This window comes from Coregonus lavaretus (assembly GCF_964263955.1).
Source record: "Coregonus lavaretus genome assembly, chromosome: 20".
Taxonomy (NCBI): Eukaryota; Metazoa; Chordata; class Actinopteri; order Salmoniformes; family Salmonidae; genus Coregonus; species Coregonus lavaretus.
This window is the reverse complement of record NC_140007.1, coordinates 8,339,353-8,359,089: the sequence shown is the minus strand read 5'-3', so window position 1 is coordinate 8,359,089 and position 19,737 is coordinate 8,339,353. Positions and strand designations below refer to the sequence as shown.

Below are 19,737 nucleotides of genomic sequence, written 5' to 3'. Positions count from 1 at the left end.
AGAGATGCACTTCAGAGAGCTTTTATGTGGTCACTGCACGACAGGGGAAGTAGAGACAGAGATGCACTTCAGAGAGCGAGAGAGAGAGAGAGAGAGAGAGAGAGAGAGAGAGAGAGAGAGAGAGTGTGTATGTGGTCACTGCACAAAAGGGAAGTAGAGACAGAGATGCACTTCCTCCTCCATTGCAAAAAATATTATTCAGCAAGAGTCATTCTCATTTATAAAAAAAGATATAGCATTATTAAACCCAGAGGAACATTTTAAAATACTCATGAGTGAAGGAGCAATGGCTCCTCTTGCAGCCAAATATGTATTTGCCTGCCATAGCCTGAGTAACTAAATCTGTATCAATAAGCAGTAACATTTGATATTATTATTGTTATTGCTATTATTGTTGTTATTATTGCCGTGATCCAAATGGTAGTGGTAAGGGTAGTAGGGGGTAATGGTAATGGTAGTAGTTTAATGGTGGTAGTGATGGTGGTAGTAGTAGTAATGATGATGGTAGTAGTTTAATGGTAGTAGTTGAATGGTAGTAGTGGTGGTAGTAGTAGTAATGATGATGGTAGTAGTTTAATGGTGGTAGTAGTAGTAATGATGATGGTAGTAGTTTAATGGTAGTAGTGGTGGTAGTAGTAGTAGTAATTATGATGGTAGTAGTTTAATGGTAGTATTAGTAGTAGTAGTAGTAGTAGTAGTAGTAGTAGTAGTAGTAGTAGTAGTAGTAGTAGTAGTAGTAATGATGATAGTAGTTCTAGCACTAATATAGTGGTGATGATAATAGTAGTAATAGTGTTAGTAGGTAGTAGGTAGAAATATTGGTGGTAGTAATGATACCTAGTAGTGGTAATGGTATTGTAGGGATAGTTGTGGTATTAGTCTAAATAACAGTTGTGGTAGCATTCATTTTAGTAGTATTAATAGTAGCTTGTTATTTTTCATGTTTCGTCTATTATTGTCCACATTATTTATCCTATTTTTATATTACTATCCACTGTTGTCATTATATTGTTATTTCTATTATTTTATTATTATGACAATTTGATTTGATTATTATTTATCATTTTATATATTTTTCATTACAACGTGTACAATGAGTGTACAAAACACTCTTTCAATGACATAGACTGATCAGGTGAATCCAGGTGAAAGCTATGATCCCTTATTGATGTCACTTGTTAAATCACTTCAATCAGTGTAGGGGAGGAGACAGGTTAAAGAAGGATTTTTAAGCCTTGAGACAATTGAGACATGGATTGTGTATGTGTGCCATTCAGAGGGTGAACAGGCAGGACAAAATATGAAGTGCCTTTGAACAGGGTATGGTCGTAGGTGCCAGGTAGGGTTGAAAGGCGCTCCCTTTTCCCGGGATAAATAACTGCGAGAACCGGTAAATTATAATAAATTATTTATATGAACAGCATGACGTTGTGATGGAAAGTTTATGTTTGTGCTTTTCTATTAACCAATTTCTGTGTTCTATTCTATGTGCTTTTCTTATAACCAATTTCTGTGTTCAATGCAAGTGACTGATTGAACAAATCTTCACTATCAGTATCTGCAATTTGGCAGTACGCCCAGACCCTTATTTTGAGAGCGAAAGATATCTCAGTTTCAAGGTCTCAGCTTAGAGAGAAAAAGCCTTGTGAGGTATTGGTCTGTTCCATGCATGACCCAGTATTGATCCGTCACATGAAATGAAGCAAACGTTAATGATGAATTAATTAAGAATGATGAATAAGCTAAATCATGCAAATACAACTTGTCTGTATATAAGAGAAACTAACGGGACTGCCCGAAAGAGCTCCTGATCAACATGTGTACTGAGTTGGTTGGAACCAGCGCTCTGATAATAAACAATTGACTTTGAGTGTCTCTGTGTAGAATTTCCACAACACGTGAAATGGAACAGTTAAATTATATGCAATGTCTAAATCGGGCTTCTCCACAGCCTCTGCATGTCTAAGTTAAAGCTTGGTCGCAAATAGGTCTTCCAAATGGACAATGACCCCAAGCATACTTCCAAAGTTGTGGCAAAATGGCTTAAGGACAACAAAGTCAAGGTATTGGAGTAGCCATCACAAAGCCCTGACCTCAATCCTATAGAACATTTGTGGGCAGAACTGAAAAGACAGTGCTCGATCAAGGAGGCCTACAAACCTGACTCAGTTACACCAGCTCTGTCTGAGGAATGGGCCAAAATTCACCCAACTTATTGTGGGAAGCTTGTGGAAGGCTACCCGAAATGTTTGACCCAAGTTAAACAATTTAAAGGCAACGCTACCAAATACTAATTGAGTGCACGTAAACCTCTGACCCACTGGGAATGTGATGAAATAAATAAAATAAATCATTCTCTCTACTATTATTCTGAGATTTCACATTCTTAAAATAAAATGGTGATCCTAACTGACCTAAGGCAGGGAATTTTTACTAGGATTAAATGTCAGAAATTGTGAAAAACAGAGTTTAAATGTATTTGGCTAAGGTGTATGTAAACTTCGACTTCAACTGTACTTGTAACTTTGTAGGCTGCAAGTGCTGCACCAGAATCGCATGTTTCTCTTCTGCTTTATTATGGTTTGAACAATGTGCGTAATTCCAGTCCATATAATACAGTATATACACTACTGTACAGTAATACAGTTCATACTCAATAAGATTAGCCTACTGGAGCTAGTTTAATTTATTTACCCAAGAGAGCATATAGCTAGCTACATCTATGGGCTTTTTGTTTTTCTGTGCAGTAGCCTATATCATATATGTATTGGATAATGGCACATAATTTGGGTTTTGTGGGCTTGGGCTCATTAAATATCGTTAATGTATTTAATATATAGCTCATTAGGCTCAGGTAGCATCAGGTTTGAATTTTCATGCAGATCAAAACTCTAATCAAAGCTTTGGCGGCAAACACTGGGTTACCAGAGAAAAGTGATTTATTCTCAGGATGGAATATTTGTAAAATACCGGGAAAATATTTAAATTATAGTTTGAGTGTGTCAAGAACTGCAATGCTGCTAGGTTTTTAACGCTCAACAGTCTCCCTTATATATCAAGAATGATCCACCACCCAAAGGACATCCAGCCAACTTACATTTTAGTCATTTAGCAGACGCTCTTATCCAGAGCAACTTACAGTCAGTGAGTCCATACATTTTTTATTTTTTTTTTATCATACTGCCCCCCCCCCCCGTGGGAATCGAACGCACAACCCTGGCATGGCAAACACCATGCTCTACCAACTGAGCTACCTCCCTGCCAGCTATTCTCTCCCCCTACCCTGGATGACTTGTGCGCCACCCCATGGGTCTCCCGGTCACGGCCAGTTACGACAGAGCCTGGATTCGAACAGGATCTCTAGTGGCACAGCTAGCACTTAGACCACTGCGCCACTCGGAAGACCGCTTGACACAACTGTGGAAGCATTGGAGTCAACATGGGCCACCTTTCCTGTGGAACACTTTCGACACTTGTAGAGTTCATGCCCTGACGAATTGAGTTGTTCTGAGGGCAAAAGGGGGTGCAACTCAATATTAGAAGGTGTTCCTAATGTTTTGTACACTCAGTGTATATTGTCTACATTGACACCTTGGCAATATTTACACAATATGTAGCTTCCCAATAAGCTATTGGAATTTGAGAGAGCAAGAGAAAGAGAGAGAGAGAGAGAGAGAGAGAGAGAGAGAGAGAGAGAGAGAGAGAGAGAGAGAGGAGAGAGAGAGAGAGAGAGAGAGAGAGAGAGAGAGAGAGAGAGAGAGAGAGAGAGAGAGAGAGAGAGAGAGAGGAGAGAGATGAGAGAGAGAGAGAGAGAGAGAGAGAGAGCGAGAGAGAGAGAGAGAGAGAGAGAGAGAGAGAGAGAGAGAGAGAGACAGAGATAGGAGAAAGAGAGACGAGAGAGGAAAGAGAGAGCGAGGTACTAGATAGAAAGAGCTACAGTGCTACAACAAACAGTCAGCAGCCAGTGACACAGAGCCCCTCTAACCCTTTGGCTGACACACACACACTGGAACCCAGGCCAGGGAAATACAGACCACGTGGCTGAAACTGGATCCTACAATCCTAGTTATATTTGATTATTTTAAACTCAAACATGGCAGGACAGGTCAAAGTACCATGGTTTTAGAGATGGCTGTGTGGCAGGCCTGCGTTTACCTGGTCTCTGTTGGCTATCTGTGAGTATGGCAGCTCTCCCGTCATCAGCTCATAGAGAACAACACCGTAAGAGTACACGTCAGACTGGAAACTATAGGGCATATTGTCCTGCATCGGATAACCTCGGGAGCCTGAGAACAGAGGATGGAAAAACAGACAAACATGATTAAATTGATATCATTTACAATTCCGGAACCATAATGAGTAAATCTGAAACCCATAATGAATCAACTTCTCATATGGGTCTTATGGGTGGTAACTTCTCAGTTTCATTTTGTGTCATTTCAACAGAGTCGAGTCAAACACACAATAAATGCACAATGAACTTTTCTATGTCCTGTTACTGACCATCCACAGTATGGACCCTGAGGGTTGCTCCACCTGGTGAGATCCACTCCACCTGGCTTTGACCGTGGCCAGACCAAAGTCTCCAATCTTCACCGTCAGGCCCTCGTGTAGGAAGATATCTGTACTGCTGTCAAGAAGGCAGAGCTGTGGCAGAGACTGCTGAGTCTGTGGAAAAAACTAAATATCTGCGCTCATACATAATCTGTCTAATTTCAAGCCGACACCATTTTTTATTCAGTTTTGTCACAACAGAGTGACAGAGCGTGAAAAGTATGAAGAAAAGGATACTGTTTGATTTCATGTCCCTGTGGATGATGTTTTTGGCATGCAAATAGCTGAAAGAGAAATACAGTGAAAATTGTATTTTAGGACATTTCAGTTGCATGTAAAAAATATAAAAGAGAAGAAAATCGCATCCTTCTCAATCTAGCATCCTTCTAAAGCTATCACCCTTCTATAGCGTTGATTTAAAGTTAGCATCCTTGTAAAACTAGCATCCTTATACAGCTAGCAGTAGCACCATTCTACACCTAAGCTTGTCCCTGCTGTATGGACTCACTCCATGCCCTGAGCTGTCTGCCTGGCGATGTCTATGAGCTGGAACATCTGTAAGTTGGTCTCCTGGACGTGGAGGTGTTTGTAGAGGCTGCTGCCCTCACACCACTGGGTCACGATGGCCAGGTTGTCCTTCGTCATGTAGCCCATGAACAACAGGATGTTGACGTTGTCGCGTTTCCTGTGGCCAGAGAGAGCGAGAGAGAGAGAGAGGAGAGAGCGAGAGAGAGAGAGGAGAGAGAGAGAGAGAGGAGAGAGAGAGAGAGAGAGAGAGAGAGAGAGAAGAGAGAGAGAGAGAGAGAGAGAGAGAGAGAGAGAGAGAGAGAGAGATAACGCTGCATGATGCTATCAACAATAAACACATTATAGGGTCAACTTATTGCTGTCTCTAAAGTAAATACCCTGAATACAATATGGGTATCACCATAGTCCTCTTCACTACTCTCACCCTCTCTTACCTAAGCACAGCCACCTCGTTTCTGAAGGCCTGGAACTGTTCCGGTGTGGGTCAATCACCTTTAGGATCTTCACCGCTACGTCACCTACAACAGACAAACAACATGTGGTAAGGAAACTTCCTTAGCTGCTGTGTGGCCATCTTCTCTCAACAAACTACACAACAGAGAAGAGGTGAAGAGAATTGCCAAGTAGACTAGACTCAGCACAAGTGTTAAACTCGTGGGTGGTTAGAAGAAACAGCTTCCAACAAACCAAGTGTTAAAAGAATTGTGTTTATCCAGAAGCATGCTCACCGTGCCATTTCCCCTTTGTATACCGTTCCGAAGGAGCCTGAGCCGATACAGGAGTGCAGTACCACTTCACTTGCCTCGATCTCCCAGTAGTAACTAGAGTCCCGCTTGTCCCTCGGACGCTGGAGGAGGATAGTCAATATAAGGCCACATTCTCTATATACAGTAGATCTTACATTCAATACACGTATGCAGATATTCCTAGGAATTAAAAGTACTATTAAGATGCTATTATCTCACAGTCACTGTACAGGCTACAGGGGCTGTCTAACTTACTATTTTGTGTTTCTCCTGAGCGTTGAATGACGGAGCCCTTTCTCGTCTGTCTGGCGCTGGGGTTTTAGACTGAGACCAGCTTGTGGGACTCTGGCTGGGGGAACTCCCGTCTAGGGAGGGAAGATGGACCAACAGTATTCGCACACCAGGTTATGACAGAAAAATGTTGTTGTGGGATGTTATACATGTTTCCTTTAGCTTAGCAGAAACTTTCGAAAATCTTACCTGAGTCATGATTACGCATTGCTTCATGATTACGCATTGCCTCCTACAAAAACAAAAGAGAAAATATTCTGTCACATTTTTACAAATATCAAATGAACACTAGTCATTCACAGTTTGATAATTCAGAAACTGTAAAAACATGTGTATACTAGTCTGTTGAAAGGCATGCCATGTTGTTTATCACACAAACACTCAGACACTCTGCCTCCTAACCTTGGCTGGGCTCTCTGACGTCGCCTCAAGAAAAGAGTTGGAGAAGCGAACAATACCTACTCTCCTCTTCAGCCAGAAGCGCCTGCACCAGGAGCTAGGGGAGGCATTCAGGCAATCTAGCTACTCCCAATCAGGGCACGACACAGTGGGACAGTGAGGACAGGGAAGGAAAGGGAGGACAGAGTAAAGGAAGGTAAGGGAGGAGAGATAGAGTGCTACCGCGGTGTTCAATTTTGTGGGCATATTAGATACAGCATTCAAGTTATAATTTTTCCAAATACACCCGGGTATGGAAACATAAAAAACGAATCAGAAAGGAATACAGTAAGTGCAGGATATAAAAGTGATATCGAACAAAGAGAATAGAACACAATCAAGAAAATCATGGAAAGTAAATTGTAATCATGCAAGATGAATTACTTAATAGAAAACGTAAGGGGAAGGACGGTAGACAGAAGTGGGGCAGAGGAGGCTGGTTGGGATTCCTGGCATGTAAGAAGGGCCAGATCGGGCAGGGAGGTTATTTTCAGTTTGGGCTGCCTGGACCTCCAGGAGTCCCCTGGGGGCCCATGTGGTGTGTTGTTACCTCGATCATGCTGCTGTCGACGGGCAGGGTGGTGCTGACCATGTGGACGTTGGGCGTGGAGGTGGAGCGCTGCCTCTGGGACAGAGTGCCCCCTGTGGATGGGTAGGGGGCCGTGTAGTTGAAGGCGTGAGGGGTGGAGTAGCGGTGCAGAGAGCTGGGGGATGAACACAGGGGCAACATCAGGCTTAGGTGTTGGGACACCGCCTTGGCTTGTGCGAGCCGGTACGGCTCATATAAGCATCTCCTGTTTCAGTATTGTGAGGCAGCTTGATGTAGTTAAGTACACCCCCTGGACAGGACGCTAGTCTATCACAGGGCCCCCTGGACAGGACAATAGTCTTTCGCAAGGTATAATAGTGTAATGGTTTTCTCATGACAATTGTTTGGATTATCAAAGATCAAATAGTATTACCATGATTGAATTATTACTATTGTTGTTTCTGTAAGTCTTAGATAGTCCTCAGATAGATACCATTGAGGTGCTCTGTTAATGCTTACACATTCTACATACACCATCAGTTCTTGTTAGGGAAAACTTCGCACATAATATAATTCAGAAACTTCTTCAAATTAGTCTCACAGGGTTGTGGTGGACGGCAGTTTGTCAGTTTCATTTCTGACATGTTGCGTCATAAACCCTGGTACACTGCTGCTGGACAGTCTCGTGTACTGTATTGTCGGTTGCTAGTGAAAGTGGCACTCCCTGTGAGTGATGTACCACAACAGCGCTTATACTGTATTATAAACTGGGTGGTTCAAGCCCTGAATGTTGATTGGCTGACAGTCGTGGTATATCAGACTGTATACCACAGGTATGACAAAACATTTATTTTTACTGCTCTAATTACGTTGGTAACCAGTTGATAATAGCAATAAGGCAACTCTGGGGTTTGTGGTATATTGCCAATATACCACGGCTAAGGGCTGACGCAACGAACAGCCCTTAGCCGTGGTATTTTGGCCATATACCACACGCCCTTGGGCCTTATTGCTTAATTACACCACACTTCTAACCGTGTAAAGCACTCTATGAGAACAAATCCCCCTTTTGGCCAAAACAGGAATTTGTTTCGAAAGAGCATTTTAGATTGTTCTGCAAGGAACAACTTGATAATGTGTATGAGCTAATTTGGCGATCTGAGTGCTTTAAACTGTTATAAATGCTTCTGGAACCACAGGCTTTTTTCACACCTCTGCTTACATCAGCCCCCTGGACAGGGAAAGCTTCATAAAGCTGGAGACGTAATCAAAAACAGGCTTTAATTCAGTTTGAGGCCCAAGTTAAAGTGCTTTACAACGTACAGCTGCATCAGCTGAGGGCCAGTCAAGCATGGCAATCAAAGAACCCTTAGCATTTGGCCACCATTACCTCCAAGAGCCAAAGTACTTACCTCACCTTACCGTACTGTAGTTAAATCAATTACTACCGCACGCAACCCTTAGTCTATGTTAAATAGTAAGTCAATTGGAAGACTTTTACTCAACTTCTGTAGTTGTCTGATTGCTGATGCTGTGTTGCTGCCTGGAGATAGCCTTGCTCACAGTACTATGGTGAAAGTGGCCCATGGGACCAATATCATTCAGGGGTCAGAGGTGTTAGGTCAGAGGTCAGGAGCAGGAGGGGTGGCCGTACCTGCTAGGGAATCGGGATAGTGATTCTCTCATTCGTCGAGATGTAAGAGGAGGAAGAGATGGACCCCCACTTTCACCTGATGTAGGGAACAACCTAGAGAGAGAGAGAGAGAGAGAGAGAGAGAGAGAGAGAGAGAGAGAGAGAGAGAGAGAGAACAAGAAAGAAAAAGACAGACAGAGACAGAGACAGACAGATAGATCTGTTTAAAATACTTCAGGATAAAGAAAGCACCATGGAAGGTTGCCAGATAAAATGACATGTATCTCTTCATTATCAGTGATAGCCATCTACAAATGCTTACTGATGAAATATGGAGTTCTAAAACCTGCATGCAAAACAATTATATATTTTCAGTGCCTGTATGCTAAACTGTGTCCCTATGAACTAGTCTACTACAGGAACAATATAAACAGAGGTTACCTTAACCTGACAACACCGTTCACAGCAATTGGATATTTCATTTGTAGAACTCGTCATTTCTATCTATTTGTTCAGAATATCTATGAATAATGCAGACTGTGAGAGCAGTACATTAATTTATCTTATTTATCCCCTATTCATAACATTATTTATTCACTGATTGCTATATAGTTGTACTGTACATTCATATTGTTTTGTAAGTGTTCTTGCTATTCAATACAAACAGTTAGGTGTTGGCAGACATTTTGTTTTGCTCTGCACAGTAGAGGAGAGGAGACTTACAGGAGCTGTCTGATGTTGCTCCAATCCACACACATCGTGGGCACTTTGGTGCTGCAATGCTCATGGAATTTGTAGCCGCATGTTTGGCAACGGAAACCATTCAAAAGGAACTTCTGGCATATATCGCAGAAGGCCAACTTAAGAAATGTTTTCCGAACCTGAAAGTTAAAGAGGAGAATTCAATATTTATTTATTTTCCAGTCAATGCTAACTGCCTGGGTGAATGGTGTAAAATGATTTATGGGCTACTTACAAAGTTGTGCGTCGTCAAGGGGACGTGATCTAAAACTTCCACCAGCAGTTCTTCCCCAATTAGTGAGGTAGAGTCGGTATTCCAATCCATACGTGACTTTTTACTGTTAGAAAAGGGACATGACACATTTTGTAAGGTAACATCTACTGGAGAGTACAGACCTAGACAACTAACCTTTACAAGAAAAGGTCATTCAACACATCTACCTGAAAGGTGGAATAGCTGTTGAAAGCTTTTTGCAGCAAAGTTTAACCACATCGTTGAAAAAATTAAACAAGGTAGAAGTTGCCCCTAACCACAGATCTAGGATCAGCTTGCCCCACTCCCAATCCTAGCTTTAGATATTAGATGGGTGAAATAATATCTGACCCTGTGACACCCCTCTGATCTCCCCCTCCAGTGCCTAGTGCGTACCTCCTCTGTCCTGGGTGCAGTCTGAAGACAGCACAGCACTCCGGCTGCAGACCCCGCACCTTCAGCGCTTTGATCAGGCAGCTGTGCAGGGTCATACCTGGCCTCACGTTCACCTGGGGGACCACAACAAACACACTTAACAACAACAACACATACTGTGACTAGTTAAAACACAAACATGTGCATAATATATTACCTTTTGGGATAATGGGATGATTTGGGATAATGGTATACCCTTTGGTCTGTGTATGATGGTGACAATCAATCTAGGCAGCAATTTTCCACCAACAGACTTAGATGATTCAGGTAATTAAGCACTCAAAACAACAGCAGTGCAACAATGTGTTGTTGTTTCCATAATCCCACTCACTCACTGTCCTCTGAACTACTGTTTTCCTTATGTGTCCATGTGTACAGTGTCTTTGGGTGTTTTGAAAGGCTCTTCAAATGAAATGTACTGTTAGTTGTAACATTAATATTACTATTCCATTAGACTCACCACGGTGCGCTGCTGGTTGGGGAGGTAGACTCGGATGGTGCTGCTGGTCTTAGAGTCGGGGATCTTGCTGTCGTCTGAGGCGCGGCGCTGGTAGGGAAAGCCCTGAACCATGGTGGGGGAGAGACAGGGGCCGTCGAACACAGAGTCCTTCATTCCAAAGCCGTTGCTCAGGGTCTTCCACGCTCCCTGGAGGTGCTCCATCAGCAAACACTAGTGCTCTCAGCGCTCTGGGGACACAGAGAATATCAGGTCACACTAGAGGTCAGCCATGTCAGTAGACTGTGAACTAGGCAAGGTTTCTACACATGACACTGGATGACTCTGTTAAGAGCAAGTAAAGTTGTGTGAGGTTGCATGTTGGGTTTGAAAATTATTTTGTGACAAAATCAACAATATATTTATGACCGAATGGGTTCGAATACTTTGAAATTGAGTCTCCTGACGATAATCAGCTCAGGTAGCAAATGCTAATATTAAGGACTCAGGCAAGGTTACTCATCACACAAGCGTGGTTCACCAGCACATCCGTTACATATCAACACACACGAAACAAAGCACCTGCAAAGATTCAAAATCAAAGCAAAAATGATGAGTTTATTTCCAAAATGCTTTATCCACCAATTTTACACATTTGTGTTTTTTTCACAAGAAATGAACGCGCTTGGGTACCTTCATGTGTGTGTAAAATATTACTGTTCTCAGATTGTTAATTGCTATATTTTAGGTGTGTATTAAAATGATATTTCTTTGGCTAAATGCTATATATCCATTGTTTAGCTGGAATGGAATGTTTGTATATTGTATATTTGACTGTGATATGTGGTTGTCTCTGTCACGCCCTGGCTCTGGGGACTCTTTATGTTGAGCCAGGGTGTGTAGGTTTCATTGTTTAGTTTTCTATGTTTGTGTTCTAGATCGTTTAGATCTATGTTGGCCAGGGTGGTTCCCAATCAGAGGCAGCTGTAGCTTGTTGTCTCTGATTGGGACCCATACTTAGGCAGCCTGTTTGGCACTGTTAATTTGTGGGATCTTGTTCCGGAAGGTTTGTGTTCAACCCAGGACTTCACGTATCATTTGTTTTGTTGTTTTGGTTCGTGTTGTGTACTGCAATAAAAGTATGTACGCATATCACGCTGCGCCTTAGTCCGCTTCATGTAACGATCGTGACAGAAGATCCCACCTCGACTGGATCAAGCAGCGTGACGAGGAGAGAGGATGGACCTGGGAGGAGATGAGTGCGAGTCTGGCAAGAGGGATGGAGGCCATGAGCACGGGGGAGAGACAAGCCCAAAAAAAATGTAGGGGGGGGCTCACGCCGTGGACGACGAGGCAGCGGGAGGCCGCGATAGAGCGGTTCAGCAGGTTGGCAGAGGAGGCCGCCAGGTTACGGGGGCCACTGGTCACGAGGGAGAAGGATAGTGTGGAGGCACGGCGAGAGGAACTGAGTAGGCAGCAGAGGGAGCGGAGGTTTATGAGGAAACCCAGTCCGGTCCGGCCCGTTCCTGATTCCCGCACAAGGCCAGTGGTGTGTGTTCCCAGTACGGTCAGCCCCGTTCCTGCTCCCCGCACTAAGCCTGTGGTGCGCGTCGCCAGCCCGGTCCGGCCTGTACCTGCTCCCTGCATCAAGCCAATGGTGCGCGTCGTCAGCCCGGTCCGGCCTGTTCCTGCTCCCCGCACCAAGCCAATGGTGCGCGTCGTCAGCCCGGTCCGGCCCGTTCCTGCTCCCCGCACCAAGCCAGTGGTGCGCGTCGTCAGCCCGGTCCGGCCCGTTCCTGCTCCCCGCACCAAGCCAGTGGTGCGCGTCGTCAGCCCGGTCCGGCCCGTTCCTGCTCCCCGCACCAAGCCAGTGGTGCGCGTCGCCAGCCCGGTCCGGCCCGTTCCTGCTCCCCGCACCAAGCCAGTGGTGCGCGTCGTCAGCCCGGTCCGGCCCGTTCCTGCTCCCCGCACCAAGCCAGTGGTGCGCGTCGTCAGTCCGGCACGGTCCGTGCCTGTTCCACCGGTGCCTGATCCGGCACCGGTCAGCTGCTCCACGCCGGAGCCAGAGCAATCCGCTCCACCGGGGTTCAGTCCAGCTCCGGCCAGTGGGACCAGACCAGGGGCGCAACGGGGGGGTAGAGAGAGTGTGGTGGTCACGCCCGGAGCCGGATCCGCCTCCGAGGCGGAATGCCCACCCGGCCCCTACCCTGTTGTGTTGGTGTGGCGCGGTCGCAGTCCGCGCCTTTGGGGGGGGTACTGTCACGCCCTGGCTCTGGGGACTCTTTATGTTGAGCCAGGGTGTGTAGGTTTCATTGTTTAGTTTTCTATGTTTGTGTTCTAGATCGTTTAGATCTATGTTGGCCAGGGTGGTTCCCAATCAGAGGCAGCTGTAGCTTGTTGTCTCTGATTGGGACCCATACTTAGGCAGCCTGTTTGGCACTGTTAATTTGTGGGATCTTGTTCCGGAAGGTTTGTGTTCAACCCAGGACTTCACGTATCATTTGTTTTGTTGTTTTGGTTCGTGTTGTGTACTGCAATAAAAGTATGTACGCATATCACGCTGCGCCTTGGTCCGCTTCATCTAACGACGATCGTGACAGTCTCACCTAGCTATCTTAAGATGAATGCACTAACTGTAAGTCGCTCTGGATAGGAGCATGTGCTAAATGACTAAAATGTCAAATGTAAATGTTTTACATACAGATCTCATACTACTGTACTGATTCATAAAAATTAAAATATTGATGTCACAAATGTATCATTTGTACAGTTCTTTAAAAAGAAAATAGTTAGTTGTTACATTTGACTGTGTAAAACCTAGGAGTACTACTTATTTCTCTGAGAGTGTGGCGGATATATAACGTTTTGCAAAAAAACATGATTATTTGTCTCTCTGAAATGAAACCATCAAGTGATAGATTTCAAACTAATACATGTATGTCATTGAACAATCCCATGCCATGATTAGATAGTGAAAAAACATACCAATCTCTTTCATAAGTTCTTTAAACAATAAAAGCTAATTTACCAACATTTCTGAAAATGGATATTTAGCATTTTGGAAAGAAACTCTTGAAATGTTGTGTCCTCATTTAAATTAATAATTATCTGAAAAAGACTTTCTAGCACTTTCTAGTTGATAGATCTCATCAAATTGTACCAGCAAGCCCTTTGGCCCATTTTACTACAAATATGCACCTGCTTCGCTCTTGTTTTCAATACAAATGCAGCAGCACACATAAACACAACAAATGTAAATACTCAGCCTCTCTCTGGTGGTGTGGGGTGTGGACACAAGAGATACATCTTACACAGAGAACAGTTAACATGACAGAGATGATTGACTACTGTTGTAAACTTTAACCCCACAAGGTTCACAGGTCACAAAACCAAACCAGGGGCCTACTCAACAGGTACACGTCCATAGGCGGTAAGACCACCATGCCCCAGTTGGAGTTGTGTTCAAAATAATCAGGTTGACTATTGTCCACCTCTGAAGGTAAATAATGTACATACAGTGGGGAGAACAAGTATTTGATACACTGCCGATTTTGCAGGTTTTCCAACTTACAAAGCATGTAGAGGTCTGTAATTTTTATCATAGGTACACTTCAACTGTGAGAGACGGAATCTAAAACAAAAATCCAGAAAATCACATTGTATGATTTTTAAGTAATTAATTAGCATTTTATTGCATGACATAAGTATTTGATACATCAGAAAAGCAGAACTTAATATTTGGTACAGAAACCTTTGTTTGCAATTACAGAGATCATACGTTTCCTGTAGGTCTTGACCAGGTTTGCACACACTGCAGCAGGGATTTTGGCCCACTCCTCCATACCTTTTCCAGATCCTTCAGGTTTCGGGGCTGTCACTGGGCGATACGGACTTTCAGCTCCCTCCAAAGATTTTATATTGGGTTCAGGTCTGGAGACTGGCTAGGCCACTCCAGGACCTTGAGATGCTTCTTACGGAGCCACTCCTTAGTTGCCCTGGCTGTGTGTTTCGGGTCGTTGTCATGCTGGAAGACACAGCCACGACCCTTCTTCAATGCTCTTACTGAGGGAAGGAGGTTGTTGGTCAAGATCTCGCGATACATGCCCCCATCCATCCTCCCCTCAATACGGTGCAGTCGTCCTGTCCCCTTTGCAGAAAAGCAACCCCAAAGAATGATGTTTCCACCTCCATGCTTCACGGTTGGGATGGTGTACTTGGGGTTGTACTCATCCTTGTTCTTCCTCCAAACACGGCGAGTGGAGTTTAGACCAAAAAGCTCTATTTTTGTCTCATCAGACCACATGACCTTCTCCCATTCCTCCTCTGGATCATCCAGATGGTCATTGGCAAACTTCAGACGGGCCTGGACATGCGCTGGCTATGGCAGGGGGACCTTGCGTGCGCTGCAGGATTTTAATCCATGACGGCGTAGTGTGTTACTAATGGTTTTCTTTGAGACTGTGGTCCCAGCTCTCTTCAGGTCATTGACCAGGTCCTGCCGTGTAGTTCTGGGCTGATCCCTCACCTTCCTCATGATCATTGATGCCCCACGAGGTGAGATCTTGCATGGAGCCCCAGACTGAGGGTGATTGACCGTCATCTTGAACTTCTTCCATTTTCTAATAATTGCGCCAACAGTTGTTGCCTTCTCACCAAGCTGCTTGCCTATTGTCCTGTAGCCCATCCCAACCTTGTGCAGGTCTACAATTTTATCCTTGATGTCCTTACACAGCTCTCTGGTCTTGGCCATTGTGGAGAGGTTGGAGTCTGTTTCATTGAGTGTGTGGACAGGTGTCTTTTATACAGGTAACAAGTTCAAACAGGTGCAGTTAATACAGGTAATGAGTGGAGAACAGGAGGGCTTCTTAAAGAAAAACTAACAGGTCTGTGAGAGCCGGAATTCTTACTGGTTGGTAGGTGATCAAATACTTATGTCATGCAATAAAATGCAAATTAATTACTTAAAAATCATACAATGTGATTTTCTGGATTTTTGTTTTAGATTCCGTCTCTCACAGTTGAAGTGTACCTATGATAAAAATTACAGACCTCTACATGCTTTGTAAGTAGGAAAACCTGCAAAATCGGCAGTGTATCAAATACTTGTTCTCCCCACTGTACATTCAGTAATCTTGCTCTGATTTGTCATCCTAAGGGTCCCAGAGATAAAATGTAGCATCGTTTTGTTTGATAAAATAAATGTTTATATTCAAATGTAGGAACTGGGTTCTATAGTTTGAACCCCTGCTGTCTCTGGCTCCACACCTACCCCGCCCGGCCATCTAGATGTGTGAAAGTTAGTGTATAAGCTAATGATCCATCATGTATGACATTCCTGAGAGTGTGTAAACTTACATTTTGTATTACCAAATCATTTTTGTGTGTTCTCTATAGTTATGTACTTCAAAATGTATCAATTGACCAATTCGGCACATTTGGGCAGACTTCATACAAAATAGTCCAGTATTGCAATGCTTCACTGGATCAATCTGAAACTGTGCACACACACTGCTGCGCCTAAACTGCAATATTATATTGTGGCCTTTCTCTTGCATTTCAAAGATGATGAAACAAAAAAGAAAATTCAAAACACATGTTTTTTGGTTTGTATTATCTTTTACCAGATCTAATGTCTTATATTCTCCTACATTAATTTCACATTTCCGCAAACTTCAAAGTGTTTCCTTTCAAATGGTATCAAGCATATGCATATCCTTGCTTCAGGTCCTGAGTTACAGGCAGTTAGATTTGGGTATGTCATTTTAGGCAGAAATTGACAAAAAGGGTCAGATCCTTAAGAGGTTAATGCAATATTCACTCAGAAATTATGCAACGGGTTTGATTGGTTCTTTCAACAACAACAAAAATCCTCGGGGGTTGAGACCTCGTTGTTTGGATTGCTCGGGGCCTGCGTTTGGCTGTGCGTGTGGGTGTTTGAGTGAGAAAGACACAAAGGAGAGCCAACCAGTAAAGGCACAGCCTCCTTCATTATCAACGCATTGTGCCGACAACATAAAAGAGCCATTCCAGACTCTGAAGTCAGGAGGACTTCGAGAATTAGGTATTAGCCTGCCAAAGACAAATTGTGACAAAGATTGTGTTTATTTATCGGATTCACTAAGAAGTTGTTGTTTTCAATATGCATGATAGGCTACAATTAGGCTAAATGCACAGTTCAGAAGCAACAAGTTATACAATGCACCACCACAATTTCTATTAGTGCAAAGTAAACCTAAAATGCAAACCTCACCGGCCACGTTGCATGCACGAGCATTGCAAAATAAATGTACAAATACATGTTATTCAATCATTTCACTCAATCCGCTCGCGTGTGTGAATGAGCGTCTGCGTAGCCAAGAGCTAAAATAGAACTTGGTTCTATTTGAGACGCTCCACACGCTGCAAGTTATTGGCTATCAGGAAGATACAAACCCACGTGGATGCTTGAAAGACAAACGATGAGAGATTAATTAAAGATAACCAACTAAAAACTAACTAGGTTTCCCTTTTTATCTGTGGATATTTTAACCTGTGTGTCATGATCGCGTCTGGTGTGGATGGACAAAATCAACATACACACGATGGAGGTTAAAATACCAAAACCAACTGTGAACCAACTATATTAATTTGGGGACAGGTCGAAACACACATGAAACATTCATGGCCATTTAGCTAGCTTGGTGTTGCTAGCTAATTTGTCCTGATTTGTTATTTTACCTGAAATGCATACCAACTGGGCACAGACGTCAATTCAACGTCTATTCCACATTGGTTCAACGTAATTTCATGAAATGATGTGGAAACAACGTTGATTCAAACAGTGTGTGCCCAGTGGGTATGGTCTTTTTTAGCTGGATTTTTTTAGAATTTGTACCCATTTTGAGTCATACAAAATTGTGTGTTCTCTACCCCGACAATTAATCCACAGATAAAAGGGGAACCCTAGTTAGGTTTTATTCATCTATCCTCGTTCATCTTTCTTCTTGCTCTTCTTCTGTGGATTTTATATGGCGGTTGGAAACCAACTTTAAGGTGCATTAGCATTACTGCCATCAACTGGACTGGTGTGTGGACCTCGTTCATCTCTCAATCACCCACGTGGGTTAGTATGCTCGCAAAAACCAATGAGTAAATGGGAGAGGCGGGACTTGCAGCGCGTCAAGCTTTTGGCTCAATAATGTCTATCTGCAGACTGCGGTTACTACAGCAGTAATACTGCAAAATTACTGCAGTAAAAAAACTGTGTTATTTTGGACGCAGTATTTGCAGCATACTGCAGTTATACTGCACTCTAACTGCAGTTATACTACAGTGTACTGCAGTTATACTGCACTCTGACTGCAATCTATTGTCGTAAGGGAGTTCCTAGGTTTATTGTACTAACAGTAATTGATTGATCTTGACTCTATTGCAATTTCTATTTACTGGTGGAAGTAACTTTACATCAGATTGATCTTTAATTGGTCAGCGATATTGAAAACATATTATTATGGGATCAAGCATTAACTTCTCCAGCTTTACATTATAGTAATCGACATTGTGTTGCTTTGTAGTGTAGAAAGGTGAGCTACATGCTTTAATTTCAACAGCTACAGGTTTTGGAAGATAAAAAAAAAAACATAGTATTGTATGAATTGAACAGAAGCCAATAAAAACATTTATATAAAACATTTAGGCTTTTTTTTTTGTTGTTCTTATGTTGCAGTCCCCACTACAACAAATACATATTTAAATGCATGTATTTTTACATTACATTGATACTGTAAATTACCATGAATTCCTATGGAAGCTGTTCGTTTTGAAGAGTATCATAATGGCGGACGGTGCCTTCAGAACAGCGCCCCCTGTCAGTCATCTAGTGAATACATACATATATATCATTGGTGGAATGTTTAGGGAAAGGACACATGCCTAACAGATTCTTTTTGTCCCCGTTCCCTCCTTTGCGCAACACTGCGCAGAGCTGACGTACTTGAACAAACCCCGACTGCAAAACAATTCACTTAGATTTATCACACTATCAGTTCATAGGCCTACTTACTACATTAAAGGGTGAAAATGTATGAAATGCAATAATTACGCATACATAAACAGAGCCATTTCATTAATGAACATACATGTTCTATAAAGTAACCTGGCTGGCTATACTACACATTGCATTTCTCAAAAAAATAAAATAAAGCGATGACAAATGTTAATGTGTTATAGAATGAGAATAGAATGCAAGGCATAGATTATATACATTTCGCTAAATAAGTAAATATAGTTGTGGAGGAGAATAGTGGTAGAAATTACTGAATTCTCAGTCCTATAATTTGTAAGGTCAACTCAACATTTCCTCTAAACACTGTTGGATTGAAGTAGCATAAACAATGCCACGCTGTCTAAAATATGACAACAGCCTATCTAGGGCCCTTTCCCGTACGATCCAAACTTCTACATCAACCGAAACTTCACACATCACCATTTTCCAATCACAATAAATAAACCAATTTGTTCTACTGACTCCAAAAAGACTCGCAGTGATCTGGCGCGGGAGAAAGACGACAGCTGCAATCCAATTTTGTGCAGAATTAATGGCACTGTCAGAGCAAACTTACCAAGACAAGTTAGAAAACTTCAGCTCCGCCATAACTTGAGGAAATGTGGAGTCGATGACATCATCGTATTTGGAACGCATTCAGAGAGAAAAAAGTAGCGTGTTATTATGATTAATCCAAAATGTGGAGCCCGGAAAAAAGTAACAATGTATCAATGTAGGCTACCAAACCATTCCCATGTATGCAATAATGTCCACCAACTAGGGAAACCCGATGGGTTACTCAACCAATCCCTAAAAATATATTTAGTCTTTCTTCCATTACTTACGCTGCGTGAAAAAAATGACTGTAGCCTAGGTCCTACAAGTCCAAAGGAGACACCTTCTCAAAGTCACAAGTGAAGGACACTAGAACCGTCAGCTTCTATTAGGTTGATGGCAAATTAAAACTCTCAAAAATGTGTTGTAGCCTAGTTTTGTTGTTCGCAATATTTACGGCGATACGCAGAAGGTGAAAGACTTTGAGCTCGTGTCGTGCGCCTGCCTGACGCCAGTGATTGAAACAGGACCCTGCAGCCATAAAAATAATTTCAGCCATACACACTCACTGCGCC

General features: G+C 42.9%; 1 pseudogene across 1 annotated transcript in view; it reads right to left on the bottom strand.

Annotated features, from left to right (window-relative positions):
* LOC311147594 (RAF proto-oncogene serine/threonine-protein kinase-like) overlaps positions 1 to 19,701 on the bottom strand; it is a 21,991-nt pseudogene extending 2,290 nt beyond the window's left edge. The window contains exons 1-16 of the transcript XR_014615628.1: positions 19,185 to 19,701; positions 10,609 to 10,835; positions 10,110 to 10,222; positions 9,696 to 9,798; positions 9,443 to 9,600; positions 8,741 to 8,833; positions 7,108 to 7,261; positions 6,522 to 6,641; positions 6,309 to 6,351; positions 6,084 to 6,193; positions 5,811 to 5,929; positions 5,517 to 5,600; positions 5,063 to 5,239; positions 4,792 to 4,838; positions 4,504 to 4,622; positions 4,146 to 4,286 (exon numbers count right to left, since the gene is read on the bottom strand). The product of XR_014615628.1 is annotated as an RAF proto-oncogene serine/threonine-protein kinase-like (transcript). The remainder of the gene's footprint in view (positions 1 to 4,145; positions 4,287 to 4,503; positions 4,623 to 4,791; positions 4,839 to 5,062; positions 5,240 to 5,516; positions 5,601 to 5,810; positions 5,930 to 6,083; positions 6,194 to 6,308; positions 6,352 to 6,521; positions 6,642 to 7,107; positions 7,262 to 8,740; positions 8,834 to 9,442; positions 9,601 to 9,695; positions 9,799 to 10,109; positions 10,223 to 10,608; positions 10,836 to 19,184) is intronic.
* Between the last annotated feature and the right edge of the window lie 36 nt (positions 19,702 to 19,737).